Genomic DNA, 15,581 nt, shown 5'->3' on the forward strand with positions numbered 1-15,581 from the left:
CATGCCACTATTTGAAGAAAAAAAATCCGAGAATGGCGCGAAACCCCGACGTTATCGTGACGTCACAATAGAGACATTGACGTTGCGTATTGATTCGGAAAAAAGAATCCCTTAAAAAAACCGCTACAATGTTACATTTAAACATACTTCAATTTATCAATTAAAGAATAAAATTAATTATTAGAATTGATGTCACTATTTTTTAATTAAAAAAAAAAATGTTTGCAATCTTTTGTGAGAATCCGCTACTTACATTAAGTTTCATAGAAGTGTACTTTAAAAACAACACATGACATTTCTTAAGGTTCGTTTGTTATAGGAACGGTGCATTCATGTGATATGTGACAAGTCATATATTATAAAAACACAAACGCACCTATTTCGACAACATGGTTCAAGTTGTGTAAAGAATCAAGATAGTGACAATAATGCTGTCTCACATTGTTTGTACACTTGATGTTCGAAAAATAACAATAGCAACAACAACGTACAAATATATCATATTTTGATAGATGTTGTAAAGTTATTATTTATCCATTGTTCATTCTTACAATTTTTCATCTTCCTCAAAATTCGTTAAAATGATAAAAGTTTATATAGAATATTAGTCGCATGTTATTTTAATCAAATATAAATAATTTCAATCGAGTGATGATGAATTGGAACATTGAAAGTTCTAACGAATTCTCAAAAAATATTGGCAGTGTAAAAAGGTTAGGGCTAAAATATTATATGAACCATTCTGTGATGTTATTTATAAATAGTTACAAATGTATCTTAATAAAGTGTCTGAACTAATTCTGTAGCCCTTCAATATGGCAATAATTGGAAGGCACGCATATAGATGTTCTCTTCAATGATAAAAGGAATAAAACGACATACACCATCAAAAATACAGAAACTGAGTGCTATTATCCTACCGGAGTTTAAGCTAGAGACAAGAGTTTAGGGGATACCGGTCCTCGTCACAATCCAATCGAGACTATGTGTTTAAAAGTTATGACGACGTATTGTTAAAGATATGAATTTCCTTATAAACTTAGCTCTCGTACAGCGGCCTATGCGTTAGAAGATTTTGCGTATCATTGCTATTTGCTTTCATCCGCGATGTTTTTTTTATCAGCTTCAAATAACCATGTGGTGTTCACGTCCTTCTGGTAATTTTGTTTTGATCGATAACTATTCTTATTGTCTTATTCTATTCCATTTTTATGTTATCATTATGCACTAAGTGTTTTTTGGTTGCCGCTCGGATTGTGTGTATCATAGTTATTTTTCGGATTGAACATAATAGTTATTTCTGCAAATGATATATGTTGCTGATTATTGATATACTATTTAATTTGTTGTTATTCGCTCAGTATTCGCTCAAGTAACACTCATTGTAAAATGAATAGATGAAGGATTTGATATAAATTGAATTATTTTCAATTAAATCTTGGTAAATATGAATTTTGTGTTTATCTTTTATTTGATAATACTAACTTATAGAGATGTATTATAGTTTCTTGAAACAGTCTTCTATTGTACTCTAACGCGTACTATGGACGTTCGGTTGCATAATAGATTTAAAGAGTTATTTCATTGATGCTGAAATCCTTTCCGTTCGTACCGGATCCGGAAAAAACTTACATAATCCATGCCATATTTACTTAACGAGTCGTTGTTCTTATTCATTTCAAATGCACATAGTAGCTTATTGTGTTAATGATAACATAATTTATAAGGTTATTGACAAATTCAAAATATGATAAATAAGAAAAAAAAAGAAAAAAAACATTCTGTGAACATATCCCCTTTTCAATAAAATATTTATCTGGCAGCGGTGGGATTCGAACTCAGCATTCTAGGGAAAAGTTTAATTTTTAGAAATTTTATAATCTATTATATCAAATTATTGCTAATTTGATTTAATTTATAACATGGTGACGAATGTGGCATTATAGGGAAAAGTTTAAGTTAAATATATTATTTGTAAACTGTACATATCTTTAGTCCATGTCTGTAAATGTGGCCTAGCCTTAGGGACCTGTCGTCGTGTCGCGTAACATGTTGTCGAGACATTGGTGAAAGCTATTTAACCAAACAGTTACACATGACTATGATTTATCATGTCTGCTAAAGGTCAGCATTTCGATGTAACTTAGAATAACTCTGTGATTAACATTGATTTATAGATATTACTCAACACAAACATGTAGGGCTATTTAAAGGCAAGCAAACCATGCATAGAGTGTCAACTTTCCCCAGTATTCGACCATGAATACTGGGCCATACTTTGTCATGAGGAATAAAGCACTGAAACTACAATGCTGCGTTTGACTCAACTTTACTCTACACCAACAATACACCTCATCGACATTAACCTTTACTTTTGGGATTCGAACCCACGCCTCCGAAGAGACTGGTGCCTTAAACCAGCGCCTTAGACCGCTCGGCCACGCTACTTATATAGATATTTTTCGATAAAAGACCCAAATTATTACTACTGTTGCACCCTTGATCTCTATATCTGCAAGCCACGATTACATATACTAAGGTTATCTACGCTTTTCACCCTCTTTGATCAAATTGTCCAAATTGCATGTGTTGAGTTAACGATTGCACGCCATATATACCATAAATGTTGCCAGATCATTCTATAGTGACGCCGTCAAATGCAACCGCTTATACCTTTAGCGAAATTAGAATGGTTTTTTAAACACTGAAAACAGGAAACTACAAGCGATACTTATTTGGTATAAGATGTAAAGCCGCTGTTACGATGATTGACGGCGTTTAATATTATAATTTTCATTTTATCCCTTATACAAAACAATCTGAGGTTTTGGCTCAATAACTTGTCGGGAAAATGTACCGATGTGCAATCAAAGACACATAATGATTCCTTATTGTTTCCTCAGATTTTATTTTCTTCATTTCCTTAACAGCTACAGAAGTGATAGGTATTCCTCGGGTACCGATAATGATAGCTCCATATACTTCAGGGACAGTGCAATGAAAACCAGCGTAGTTTTCACAGGAGATTATGACACGAGTGTTTTTCAGTAGCTTTGTCAGAGAGACGTTGGAAATGCTTGACGTGTATATGTACCTGATATCCCACCCTCCCAACCTATTGTGTAATTCTACTTATATAAAAAGTGTGTTACATGACTATGGTACAGCTCATTTGCATATATAATAAATATTATCACCCAACGTTTTACAAACGTTTTCAGAAGGGAGTTAACTCGTAGAAATAGTATCACACCAAAGTAAAAGTTGTTTCCTTTTCTTTTTCGGTAATTCTGGTTTCAAGGTTATTTTTTTTTACACAATTATCAAAATGAACGCAGAAAGGTCAGGTATACAGATGGATAGATATTCTTTATTTCCTCATTTTTATGAGATTACAACAGAATGAATGCATGCTAACAACTACTCATACATATTTGTGTTATATTCTCAAATTTGTTCAATAGTATTTTTCGCCATAATTTTCATAGCATATACATGTATGTGAGAAACATTTGTGTATAGCTTAATTAATTTTCCTACAGACAACTAGACAGATTTTAATTTGAAACGTTTTGATGGTTTTATATATTTTAGCCCTTCACAATGTATATGCATGGTAATCCTCTTCACTTAAGGCCATGATACTTGTAATCACTCAAAAATAGATGAGTTTAATGTGGTATTTTGTCTTCAATAAACTATAAATCAACTTAATAGGGATATTCTTCCCGAGGGTCACAAAATGTTGTAAAACCCGGGGCTTGCCGAGGGTTTTGCAACATTTTGTGATCCTGATTTTCTATAAAAATATAATTTGAAAGTGGTTTGATTAGCTATTGCTAGTATAGGTGATAAGAAGATTGTCCAAAATTATAACCTGGAAGCGGTGGGATTCGAACCCACGCCACGAAGAGACTGGTGCCTTAAACCAGCGCCTTAGACCACGCTACATTGCCGTAGTGATATTTGCCTGATAATTTCTATCAATGTACGCTTAATAACGAGAGAGAAGCAATCTTTGTGTAGATGAAACTATACAGAATATAATGTACAACCATAATGAAATTGTTGACGTTTTTAAATATTTTAGTCCTTTACAATGTACGGTAAAATTAATTTCACTTCTGGTTAGGATTCTTCTTAAAACTCCTAACGCACATTCAGGTAATATCGATAAGATATTTATTCTTCTTGAATAAATTACTATGGAATTCAATGAATTTTGATGCAATATCATATGATCAGACTAGCAAAGCATACTAATGTATTATAGTATCCCTATTTTTAGCGTACAATGTCATCATCAACGTCTCACATGTAGTTGTAAAACGACCATTTCAACTTTGCATCAATGTTTTACATGTAAATAAACAAATGCTCATAAGCGATATCGATTTATAAAAATTCTCGACATATTTCTCGGGTATAATATCGTGATTTCCTTATTATCGTAATCTGCAGATACCTCCGTTTGTTCTTCGAGGAAGAGTGTTAAGTAATCTACGCGGGTACAGAATATAAGGTCTTAAAACATTATCACATACTATCAACAGACACCCGATTGTTAATGCGCTTACGTTTTTTAATTATTATTTTCTTTTTATATAAAGTGTACCTGTATATGTTTAATGTTTTATGTTATTCACACCTCTAATTCATTTCTATATAACTATAATATGACAGAAGTTTCAGTAGATGTGAATATAGATGTGTAGGTTATAAGAAGACTGTCCAAAATATTTAACTAATATGACAGAAGTTTCAGTAGGTGTTAATATAGATGTGTAGGTTATAAGAAGATTGTCCAAAAGAACAACCTGGCAGCGGTGGGATTCGAACCCACGCCTCCGAAGAGACTGGTGCCTTAAACCAGCGCCTTAGACAGCTCGGCCACGCTACCTATATGTTACACTGCCGTATCCCTAAAATACGTTGATACGTTGAATAAAATGCTAACATTTTTATATCTTCACCATTATCTTATATCATTTAGTAACTTATTTTATTTGTTTATTTTTTTATACTGTAGCACTTTTTTATTTACATACTTCTGTTCTGTTAACACCATATTTATAACATGATGCTAGTTGTGATTCCATTTCATTTGCTTTAGTAGCATAAATGTATGTTAACCGCCAGTGGACATAACTCCATGCTTTATGCGATCACCTTAAAAAAAATCAAAACTGTCTAATACTACGTCAGATTGTTTTAAATGTCATCTAGATTTTTCTTCTTTTCTGTGGTCAACGTCAGCAGAATAGGACTTGTATTGTACCCTTCATCTCTCTGTGTGAAATGCAATCATATATGCCTTCTCTGTAGACATGAAATACCATATAAATAAAAGAGTATATGGCGTGTCATGTTTTACGAAGACGAAACCTCTCGAGCGGAAGATTTGCTTCATCAAAGATAACTAGCCAACATCGATCCTATAGGGACTTAAGGTCGTGTTTATTTCTATTATATTTACTTATCTACTAGTAAAGGTTATTATTAAATCTGAACGGGAAAGTTTTGTTACAGTCGTGTCAAAATAATCCACTGCAGGAAATATAAGAGGGAATAACACCAGTCCAAATACAGCATTATAGTGGCAATGATTATAATCATATCATTGATGAAAGATTGTACCATCAGCAGAAACAACATAGCATTAACACATGATTTTTGTTTGTTTGTTTGTTTGTTTATTTTTATTATTATGCTTTGGTATAGTATGATATACATGTGGTTCACACGTCTAGTTCATGCTTACCATACCCTACGGCAAAACATTGTAATACAAGACAAAGTTTTTATTACTCTTTTAACTAGTTTTTATATTTGCCTGAAATATATATGCGAAACTTCAGATAGTTTACAACATTTTTTCTGTTGTTTTCTATTACTTAGTTGCCGTATTCACTAACAATACATCATTATATTGATTGTCCTTATTATTTACACGCTTCTGTAGCTAATATATTTCTATTTCGATCATATCCATATAATCAGATGTTATCTATATATTATCTGCATACAATATAATACATATCATAGTTATCAGTTATAATATCAGTTATGTTGGAGACATCACGATAACAGTTTGCCTTACAAACACGGATATGTTTTTCTTTCAATTTCGACATACATTTACGTATGCTAAATGTCTAAGTACCTTCTTATGATGCTTTTAGCTTGTGGTATCAGTATTATTTCTCGCAAAACTTATCACTTTCTATTATTATGACAAAGGTAATAATACAATTTTGTATTTTGTCAGCTTTGCAATATTCAATATCAATAACAACACCATAATCTTAATACCATAAATATATATCCATATCAGAAGTTTATTATTATCAAATACATTTATTCACTGTCTAAATAAACAAGGAAAATGTGTCCCTATAGTTCTAAAAGAATAATCTGGCAGCGGTGGGATTCGAACCCACGCCTCCGAAGAGACTGGTGCCTTAAACCAGCGCCTTAGACCGCTCGGCCACGCTACCTGTATGTTACCAATAAGGTAGGCAAGTCATTGATCTGCGCACATATCCCTATATACGTATCATAATCATATGCTATTATTTCAATATTTTTATTCTTTTTCATTTTATAGTAGTTTTTAAAAATACTTTTTTATATTCCATCCAACCTTGCCTTACTGATCACGCTTTTTGATTTTTAAAAAAATTGTATCAAAAATGTGTTGCATTTTAAATTGATTTCACTGTAAATATCAGAATAAAATATTTTTATCCAGCTGAAAATGCAATTTTCTCCCAAATTAAATTTTTTCACAAACCTTAATGATATTTATTTGGTATAACTCTATCAAAAAAGCCTTTTTTTTGATCAATTTTTATTATAATTATCCATTTAAGTTATCCCTTTCAAAATATCTGAGGTTCTTATTTTCTCTGAAATTCGATACAATTATCAGCAATGTTCCTACCCAATACACAAAAACTCTGATAAGGGGAGAAATCGAAGGAAGATTAAAACTCGTTTTTAAACCTATTTTGACATAACCCTAGCAAGAATTTTATAATTTTGTATTCAGCGTAGTTTTCACAAAAAGGTCTCCAGTTTTTTCATTATTTTTTTCACCCTTAAATTATTGTTATATTTACTATGAAACTAATAACGTTTAAACCTATTTCATAATTTTCTTAGATAATTCGCCATTACATGCTAAGCAATCGATCTGAATAAATGTAAATAAAAATAAATAATCTCAAAATCATCGTAAAAGTTAACTCGTTCATAGAATTCAACAGTAAGACCGTTTTTTCCTTTTCTTATTTCGAGAATTCCAGTCAATGCAGATTTATTTTACTCAATGTCTAAATGAACGGTACAAAAATTCCGATCACCCGAAGATAATTTCTTTAATTTCATTTTTTAAAAAACAAATGCATGCCTCATTAACCTGTACACATTTGTGTTAAATTCTCAAATTTTGATATTTCTAATTAGAATAGTAAAATTTTCATAATTAATAACATAATATGAAAAACATTTTGTGGTTAACTTAAAATTTTTCAACAGACAACTACTACAGTCATTAGTTGACTTTTTTTTTTAACCCTTGATTGCGCTTTTCTAGTCTTTCAAAAATATACTGTGTAATCACTGTCACTATCGATAGTTTAGATTTTTGACTTAAGATAATCAAAACATGTCTAACCTATGCTAAGTTTAAACAGAAAATTTCTCCAAATCCCAATTCGTCTATAAAAATTTTTTATGAACCCCACAAATTGTTGTAAAACCCGAGCTTGCAAGTTTAGCAATAAATTACTTTGATTGATTCATTCATAATTTGAATTTTATTGTAGTCTAAGTATTTGATTTTTTTGTTGTGCCTAAAATTATAACCTACAGCTGCGATTCGAACACACTTAAATCTCATACTTAAGATTAGACCACGTAGATCAAAGTGAAATGTACCTGATAATTTCGTCAATGTACTCTTTCATAAATTATCTTTTAATTTTTGTGTTAGGACATAAACTCTTCTTCAAAAAATGAAATTACTATGATTTTTAAGAACCCAAAGTTTGTAAAAATTTCACTTCTGTTTAAGATTCTTCTTAAAACTCCTAGCGCACATTCAGGTAATATCAATAAGAATACTTTTAGAAATTCTTCATAGAAGAAACTACTGTTGGAATTCAATGAATATTTAGATGCAATATCATATGATCAGACTAGCGTCAAAGCATACTAAATGTATTATAGTATATCCCTATTTTTAGCGTACAATGTCATCATCAACGTTCACATGTAGTTGTAAAACGACCATTTCAACTTTGCATCAATGTTTTACATGTAAATAAACAAATGCTCATAAGCGATATCGGATTTATACAAAATTCTCGACATATTTCCTCGGGTTATAATATCGTGATTTCCTTATTATCGTAATCTGCAGATACCTCCGTTTGTTCTTCGAGGAAGAGTGTTAAGTAATCTACGCGGGTACAGCAATATAAGGTCTTAAAACATTATCACATACTATCAACAGACACCCGATTGTTAATGCGCTTACGTTTTTTTTAATATTATTTTCTTTTTATAAAGTGTACCTGTATATGTTTAATGTTTTATGTTATTCACAACTCTTAATTCATTTCTATATAACTATAATTATGACAGAAGTTTCCGTAGATGTGAATATAGATGTGTAGGTTATAAGAAGACTGTCCAAAATATTTAACTAATATGACAGAAGTTTCAGTAGGTGTTAATATAGATGTGTAGGTTATAAGAAGATTGTCCAAAAGAACAACCTGGCAGCGGTGGGATTCGAACCCACGCCTCCGAAGAGACTGGTGCCTTAAACCAGCGCCTTAGACAGCTCGGCCACGCTACCTATATGTTACACTGCCGTATCCCTAAAATACGTTGATACGTTGAATAAAATGCTAACATTTTTATATCTTCACCATTATCTTATATCATTTAGTAACTTTTTTTTATTTATTTTTTTATACTGTAGCACTTTTTTATTTACATACTTCTGTTCTGTTAACACCATATTTATAACATGATGCTAGTTGTGATTCCATTTCATTTGCTTTAGTAGCATAAATGTATGTTAACCGCCAGTGGACATAACTCCATGCTTTATGCGATCACCTTAAAAAAAATCAAAACTGTCTAATACTACGTCAGATTGTTTTAAATGTCATCTAGATTTTTCTTCTTTTCTGTGGTCAACGTCAGCAGAATAGGACTTGTATTGTACCCTTCATCTCTCTGTGTGAAATGCAATCATATATGCCTTCTCTGTAGACATGAAATACCATATAAATAAAAGAGTATATGGCGTGTCATGTTTTACGAAGACGAAACCTCTCGAGCGGAAGATTTGCTTCATCAAAGATAACTAGCCAACATGGATCCTATAGGGACTTAAGGTCGTATTTATTTCTATTATATTTACTTATCTACAAGCAAAGGTTATTATTAAATCTGAACGGGAAAGTTTTGTTACAGTCGTGTCAAAATAATCCACTGCAGGAAATATAAGAGGGAATAACACCAGTCCAAATACAGCATTATAGTGGCAATGATTATAATCATATCATTGATGAAAGATTGTACCATCAGCAGAAACAACATAGCATTAACACATGATTTTTGTTTGTTTGTTTTTGTTTTTATTATTATGCATTGGTATAGTATGGTATACATGTGGTTCACACGTCTAGTTCATGCTTACCATACCCTACGGCAAAACGTTGTAATACAAGACAAAGTTTTTATTACTCTTTTAACTAGTTTTTATATTTGCCTGAAATATATATGCGAAACTTCAGATAGTTTACAACATTTTTTCTGTTGTTTTCCATTACTTAGTTGCCGTATTCACTAACAATACATCATTAAATTGATTGTCTTTATTATTTACACGCTTCTGTAGCTAATATATTTCTATTTCGATCATATCCATATAATCAGATGTTATCTATATATTATCTGCATACAATATAATACATATCATAGTTATCAGTTATAATATCAGTTATGTTGGAGACATCACGATAACAGTTTGCCTTACAAACACGGATACATTTTTCTTTCAATTTCGACATACATTAACGTCTGCTAAATGTCTAAGTACCTTCTTATGATACTTTTAGCTTGTGGTATCAGTGTTATTTCTCGCAAAACTTTTCACATTCTATTATTATGATAAAGGTAATAATATTTTGTCAGCTTTGCAATATTCAATAACAACACCATAATCTTAATACCATAAATATATATCCATATCAGAAGTTTATTATTATCAAATACATTTATTCACTGTCTAAATAAACAAGGAAAATGTGTCCCTATAGTTCTAAAAGAATAATCTGGCAGCGGTGGGATTCGAACCCACGCCTCCGAAGAGACTGGTGCCTTAAACCAGCGCCTTAGACCGCTCGGCCACGCTACCTGTATGTTACCAATAAGGTAGGCAAGTCATTGATCTGCGCACATATCCCTATATACGTATCATAATCATATGCTATTATTTCAATATTTTTATTCTTTTTCATTTTATAGTTTTTAAAAATACTTTTTATATTCCATACCTATTCTTCTTTTCAATGTACATTGTAGCTACATAAGAAGAACCTCATGTTTTCTTCATAAGTCATCTTGCGATGTATATACTTTTTTGTTAAAGTATCCTTCTTATTTACGTCATTGCTTTATTGCACCACACTTAAAGTAAAGATGTTCGGAAATGATAATGGAGATAATAATAGTGTAAGGTCGTCGGCGTGAATCCCTACTAAATTGACAGTTAATACATTCAGTATCATGTGAAGGCTGATAGTCTCATTCTGTCCCATCTGTCCAATACTATATGCCGAATCTAGAAGTTTCGAATTATTGTTCTTTCATGTATTTTGCCATTAAAGATACTCCACCCGCCGACAGAGTATAAATGATATCCATCATTTGAAGAATAATTGGTGTTTAATCGTGTATTTATATGTCTAATTAACACAAAAAAAATTTATAAAATAATTTATTTAAGCCATTGGTCCATGCGCAATCAGTAGTTCATACCATAAGGGATATAGTGCCACAGAATTTTTAGATCGGGATGCAATTAATTATTTTTTGTAATTTTAACTTGAAGTAAAATGAGAAGCTCAAACTTTTCAAATGGTGGTAATGGTGTAAAGTAAGTAACTTTTGTATACTGATGAAAAGTACTCAATCGTCTGCTCCTGTTTTTTATAGTGAAAAAATACCAATTGTCAGCGGTGGAGCATCTTTTAAATTGCCATAAAAGACAGATATTTCATCACTTTAATGTAAAAAGAATGCTCCAAAACAATAATCTGGCAGCGGTGGGATTCGAACCCACGCCTCCGAAGAGACTGGTGCCTTAAACCAGCGCCTTAGACCGCTCGGCCACGCTACCCTTATATAGATATTTTTCGATAAAAACCCAAAGAACCCAAATTATTACTACTGTTGCACCCTTGATGCTCTATTATATCTGCAAGCCACGATTACATATACTAAGGTTATCTACGCTTTTCACCCTCTTTTGATCCAATTGTCCAAATTGCATGTGTTGAGTTAACGATTTCACGCCATATATACCCATAAATGTTGCCAGATCATTCTATAGTGACGCCGTCAAATGCAACCGCTTATACCTTTAGCGAAATTAGAATGGTTTTTTAAACACTGAAAACAAGGAAACTACAAGCGATACTGATTTGGTATAAGATGTAAAGCCGCTATTACGATGATTGACGGCGTTATGATATTATAATTTCCATTTTATCCCTTATACAAAACAATCTGAGGTTTTGGCTCAATAACTTGTCGGGAAAATGTACCCGATGTACAATCAAAGACACATAATGATTCCTTATTGTTTCCTCAGGATTTTATTTTCTTCATTTCCATTACCAGCTGCCAGAAGTGATAGGGATTCCTCGGGTACTGATAATGATATCTCACTATACTTCATGATACTTCAGGACAGTGCAATGAAAACCAGCGTAGTTTTCACAGGAGATTAATGACACGAGTGTTTTTCAGTAGCTTTGTCAGAGATACGTTGGAAATTGCTTGACGTGTATATTTACCTGATTATCCACCCTCACCCAACCTATTGTGTAATTCATTCTTATATAAAAAGTGTATTACATGACTATTGGTATAGCCTCATTTTGCATGTATATTTATATACAATTCAACATCCCAACGTTTTACAAACGGTTGTTCAGCAAGGGAGTTAATCTCGTATCAATAGTATCACATCACCTAAAGTAAAAAAGTTGTTTCACTTTTTCTTTTTCGTGAAATTCTGGTTTCAAGGTTATTTTTTTTTACACAATTATCAAAATGAACGCAGATGATGAGACAGGAAAGTGAAGGTAAGGTATATACTAGATGGATAGATATTCTTTATTTCCTCATTTTTTTATGAGATTACAACAGAACTGTTCGAAGGGAATGCAAGGATGATTGGCGTCACCAACGATCGCATTCAGTTTGGTGTTATATTCTCAAAAATTTGTTACAAATATGGTATTGTTTGCGTCCATAATTTGTTCTTTAGCTCTATACATTATATGTGAGATAACTATTTGGGGTTTCAGCGTCCCTTCCGTGAATTATAATTTGCCTACAGACAACTACACAGATTTTAATGATTGTTATATACATTATTTTGTTGGTTTTTATATTTATTTATAGCCCTTTCACAATGTCTATTACATGGAATCCTGCTTCTCTTTACGGCCTTGAGTAACTTGTATACATCATCTAAAAATTAGATGAGTTGAATGTGGTAACTATACGTGGTGAAATTTTGTCCTTCCATAAACTATAAATCGAACTTATATATGTCACGTGCGTAACTCTTTGCTAAGAGGTAGATATACAGAAAATATTATAAGACTCTTTTCCTATGTGGGGGATATTGGGATATGAAAGAATAGGGTGATCTTCCCCGAGGGACACATAATTGTTGTAAAACCCGAGGCGTGCCGAGGGTTTTTGAAACATTTTGTGATCCTGATTTTCTATAAAAACATTAATTAGAATATTGGTCTAGTTGAGCTTATGCCTCAGTATAGGTGATAAGAGATTGTCCAAAATTAGTAACCTGGAAGCGGTGGGGATTCGAACCCTCGGCCCACGAAGAGACGGTGTGCCTTAAACCAGCGCCTTAGACCAAAGCTACATTGCCGTAGTGATATTTGCCTGATAATTTCTATCAATGTACGCGTTATACCGTGGGAGAAGCAATCTTTGTGTAGATGTAACTATACAGGAAATATAATGTACGAACCTTAATGAAATTACTTTGACGTTTTTTTTTTAAATATTTTAGCCTTTTACCCCTAAAAATTGTACGGGTAAAAAAATTAATTCACTTCTGTTTAGGAGTCTTCTTAAAAACTCCTAGCGTTCATCATCAGGTAATTTCTATTAAAGATATTTATTCTTCATGAAGAAGGAATTAAGGAAACTACTGTTGGAATTCAATGAATTTTGATGCAATATCATATGATAGACTGAGCAAAGCCTACTAATGTATTATAGTATTCCTATGTTTAGCGTACAATGTCGTCATCAACGTCTCTCATAGGAGTTTGTTAGAAACGACCATTTTCAACTGTTGCATCAATGTTTTCCATGTAATAAAACAAAGGCTCATAAGCTCGATTATCCGATTTATAAAAAGTTGCTCGACATATTGCGCGGGTATAATATTTCCCGTGAGTTCCTTAATATCGTTAATTGGCAGATACCAGCCGTTTGTTCGTCGAGGAAGAGTGTTAAGTAAAACTACTGCGGGTACAGAATATAAGTACTTATAAAACATCATCACATACTATCAACAGACCACCCTATGTTATTGCGCTTACGTTTTTTTTAAATATTATTTTCTTTGTTATAAAGTGTATACCTGTTTATTTTTAATTATGTTATTCATCCATCTAATTTTTCTATATAAATAATATGTACTGAAATATTTAAAATGTGAATATTATTTTCAGGTTATAAGAAGATTGTCCAAAATATATAAAACTAATTGACAGAAGTTTCAAAGGTGTTAATATAGATGTGTAGGTTATAAGAAGATTGTCCAAAAAACAACCTGGCAGCGGTGGGATTCGAACCCACGCCTCCGAAGAGACTGGTGCCTTAAACCAGCGCCTTAGACCGCTCGGCCACGCTACCTATATAGTTACACATGCCGTGTGATGTACCCTTATTTGTTACACTGTAACGTATACTACTAAAATACGTTGATACGCTGAATAAAATGCTAACATTTTTATATCTTTAACCATTATCTTATATCATTTAGTAACTTTTTTTTATAAATATTTTTTATACTGTAGCACTTTTTTTATTTACATACTTCTGTTCTATTAACACCATATTATATACATGATTAGTTGTGATTCCATTTTCATTTGCAGTAGATAATAAAATTTAATGCGAAATGTTTGGACATAACTTATCAAATGCTTTATGCGATTTTAACAAAAATATACTGTCTAATACTACGTAATTGTTTTAAATGTCATCTAGATTTTTAACTTCTTTTTGTGTGATACGTCAGCAGATTATAGACTTGTATTGTACACATTTTAATGTTACTGTGTAAAATGCAATATATATGCCTTTATTAAATTTTAACATGAAATCGCATTCATGAAGAATATCAATTACAAATGATCCATATATTGTATTGTCATGTTTTTTAAATTAAGACGAAACTCTTTAGCGGTAGATTTTTTAATTTCAAATAACTAGCCAACATGGAAACCTATAGGGACTTAAGGTCGTTCATTTCAATATGTATTAGTTTATATAGAATATAGGTTATTTTAAATCTGAAACGGGAAAAGTTTGATTACAGTTTTATAAATAATTTGATATTAATATATAATAACACCAGTCCTGCTTAAATGCATTTAGTGGCAAATGATTATTTCATTTCATTGGGTGATGAAAATGGTTACTATCAGCAGAAACAAACATAGGGTTAACACATTAATTGTTTGTTTTTTAAATGATAAGCTTCCATAATATGGCATTTATAAAATGAAGTACAAATATATGCTGAACTCATTGGGCAAAAGTTTGGTTTAAAAATTTACAAATCTTTTTATTTGAATAATATATTTTGAAATATATTATAGACAAAACTTTTTTTTAAACTTTATATAACGTAAATTTTTGTTGTTTTTCAATATTTATTTGCCATATTCACTAACAATTGTTTCAGATTGTTTTAAATGTCATCTAGATTTTTCTTCTTTTCTGTGGTCAACGTCAGCAGAATAGGACTTGTATTGTACCCTTCATCTCTCTGTGTGAAATGCAATCATAAATGCCTTCTCTGTAGACATGAAATACCATATAAATAAAAGAGTATATGGCGTGTCATGTTTTACGAAGACGAAACCTCTCGAGCGGTAGATTTGCTTCATCAAAGATAACTAGCCAACATGGATCCTATAGGGACTTAAGGTCGTATTTATTTCTATTATATTTACTTATCTACAAACAAAGGTTATTATTAAATCTGAACGGGAAAGTTT

The 15,581-nt window shown here is 31.8% G+C and overlaps 6 non-coding genes across 6 annotated transcripts; all 6 read right to left on the bottom strand.

Moving 5' to 3' along the window:
* Positions 1 to 4,818: 4,818 nt before the first annotated feature.
* On the bottom strand, positions 4,819 to 4,900 carry Trnal-aag (transfer RNA leucine (anticodon AAG)). The gene has a single exon. It is a non-coding gene; the product is annotated as a tRNA-Leu (tRNA).
* A 1,515-nt stretch (positions 4,901 to 6,415) lies between these two features.
* Trnal-aag (transfer RNA leucine (anticodon AAG)) lies at positions 6,416 to 6,497 on the bottom strand. The gene has a single exon. It is a non-coding gene; the product is annotated as a tRNA-Leu (tRNA).
* A 2,287-nt stretch (positions 6,498 to 8,784) lies between these two features.
* On the bottom strand, positions 8,785 to 8,866 carry Trnal-aag (transfer RNA leucine (anticodon AAG)). The gene has a single exon. It is a non-coding gene; the product is annotated as a tRNA-Leu (tRNA).
* Positions 8,867 to 10,356: 1,490 nt separating this feature from the next.
* Trnal-aag (transfer RNA leucine (anticodon AAG)) lies at positions 10,357 to 10,438 on the bottom strand. The gene has a single exon. It is a non-coding gene; the product is annotated as a tRNA-Leu (tRNA).
* Positions 10,439 to 11,340: 902 nt separating this feature from the next.
* Positions 11,341 to 11,422, bottom strand: Trnal-aag (transfer RNA leucine (anticodon AAG)). Its single transcript has one exon. It is a non-coding gene; the product is annotated as a tRNA-Leu (tRNA).
* A 2,704-nt stretch (positions 11,423 to 14,126) lies between these two features.
* Positions 14,127 to 14,208, bottom strand: Trnal-aag (transfer RNA leucine (anticodon AAG)). The gene has a single exon. It is a non-coding gene; the product is annotated as a tRNA-Leu (tRNA).
* Between the last annotated feature and the right edge of the window lie 1,373 nt (positions 14,209 to 15,581).

Source organism: Argopecten irradians, chromosome 9 (genome assembly GCF_041381155.1).
Source record: "Argopecten irradians isolate NY chromosome 9, Ai_NY, whole genome shotgun sequence".
Classification (NCBI taxonomy): domain Eukaryota; kingdom Metazoa; phylum Mollusca; class Bivalvia; order Pectinida; family Pectinidae; genus Argopecten; species Argopecten irradians.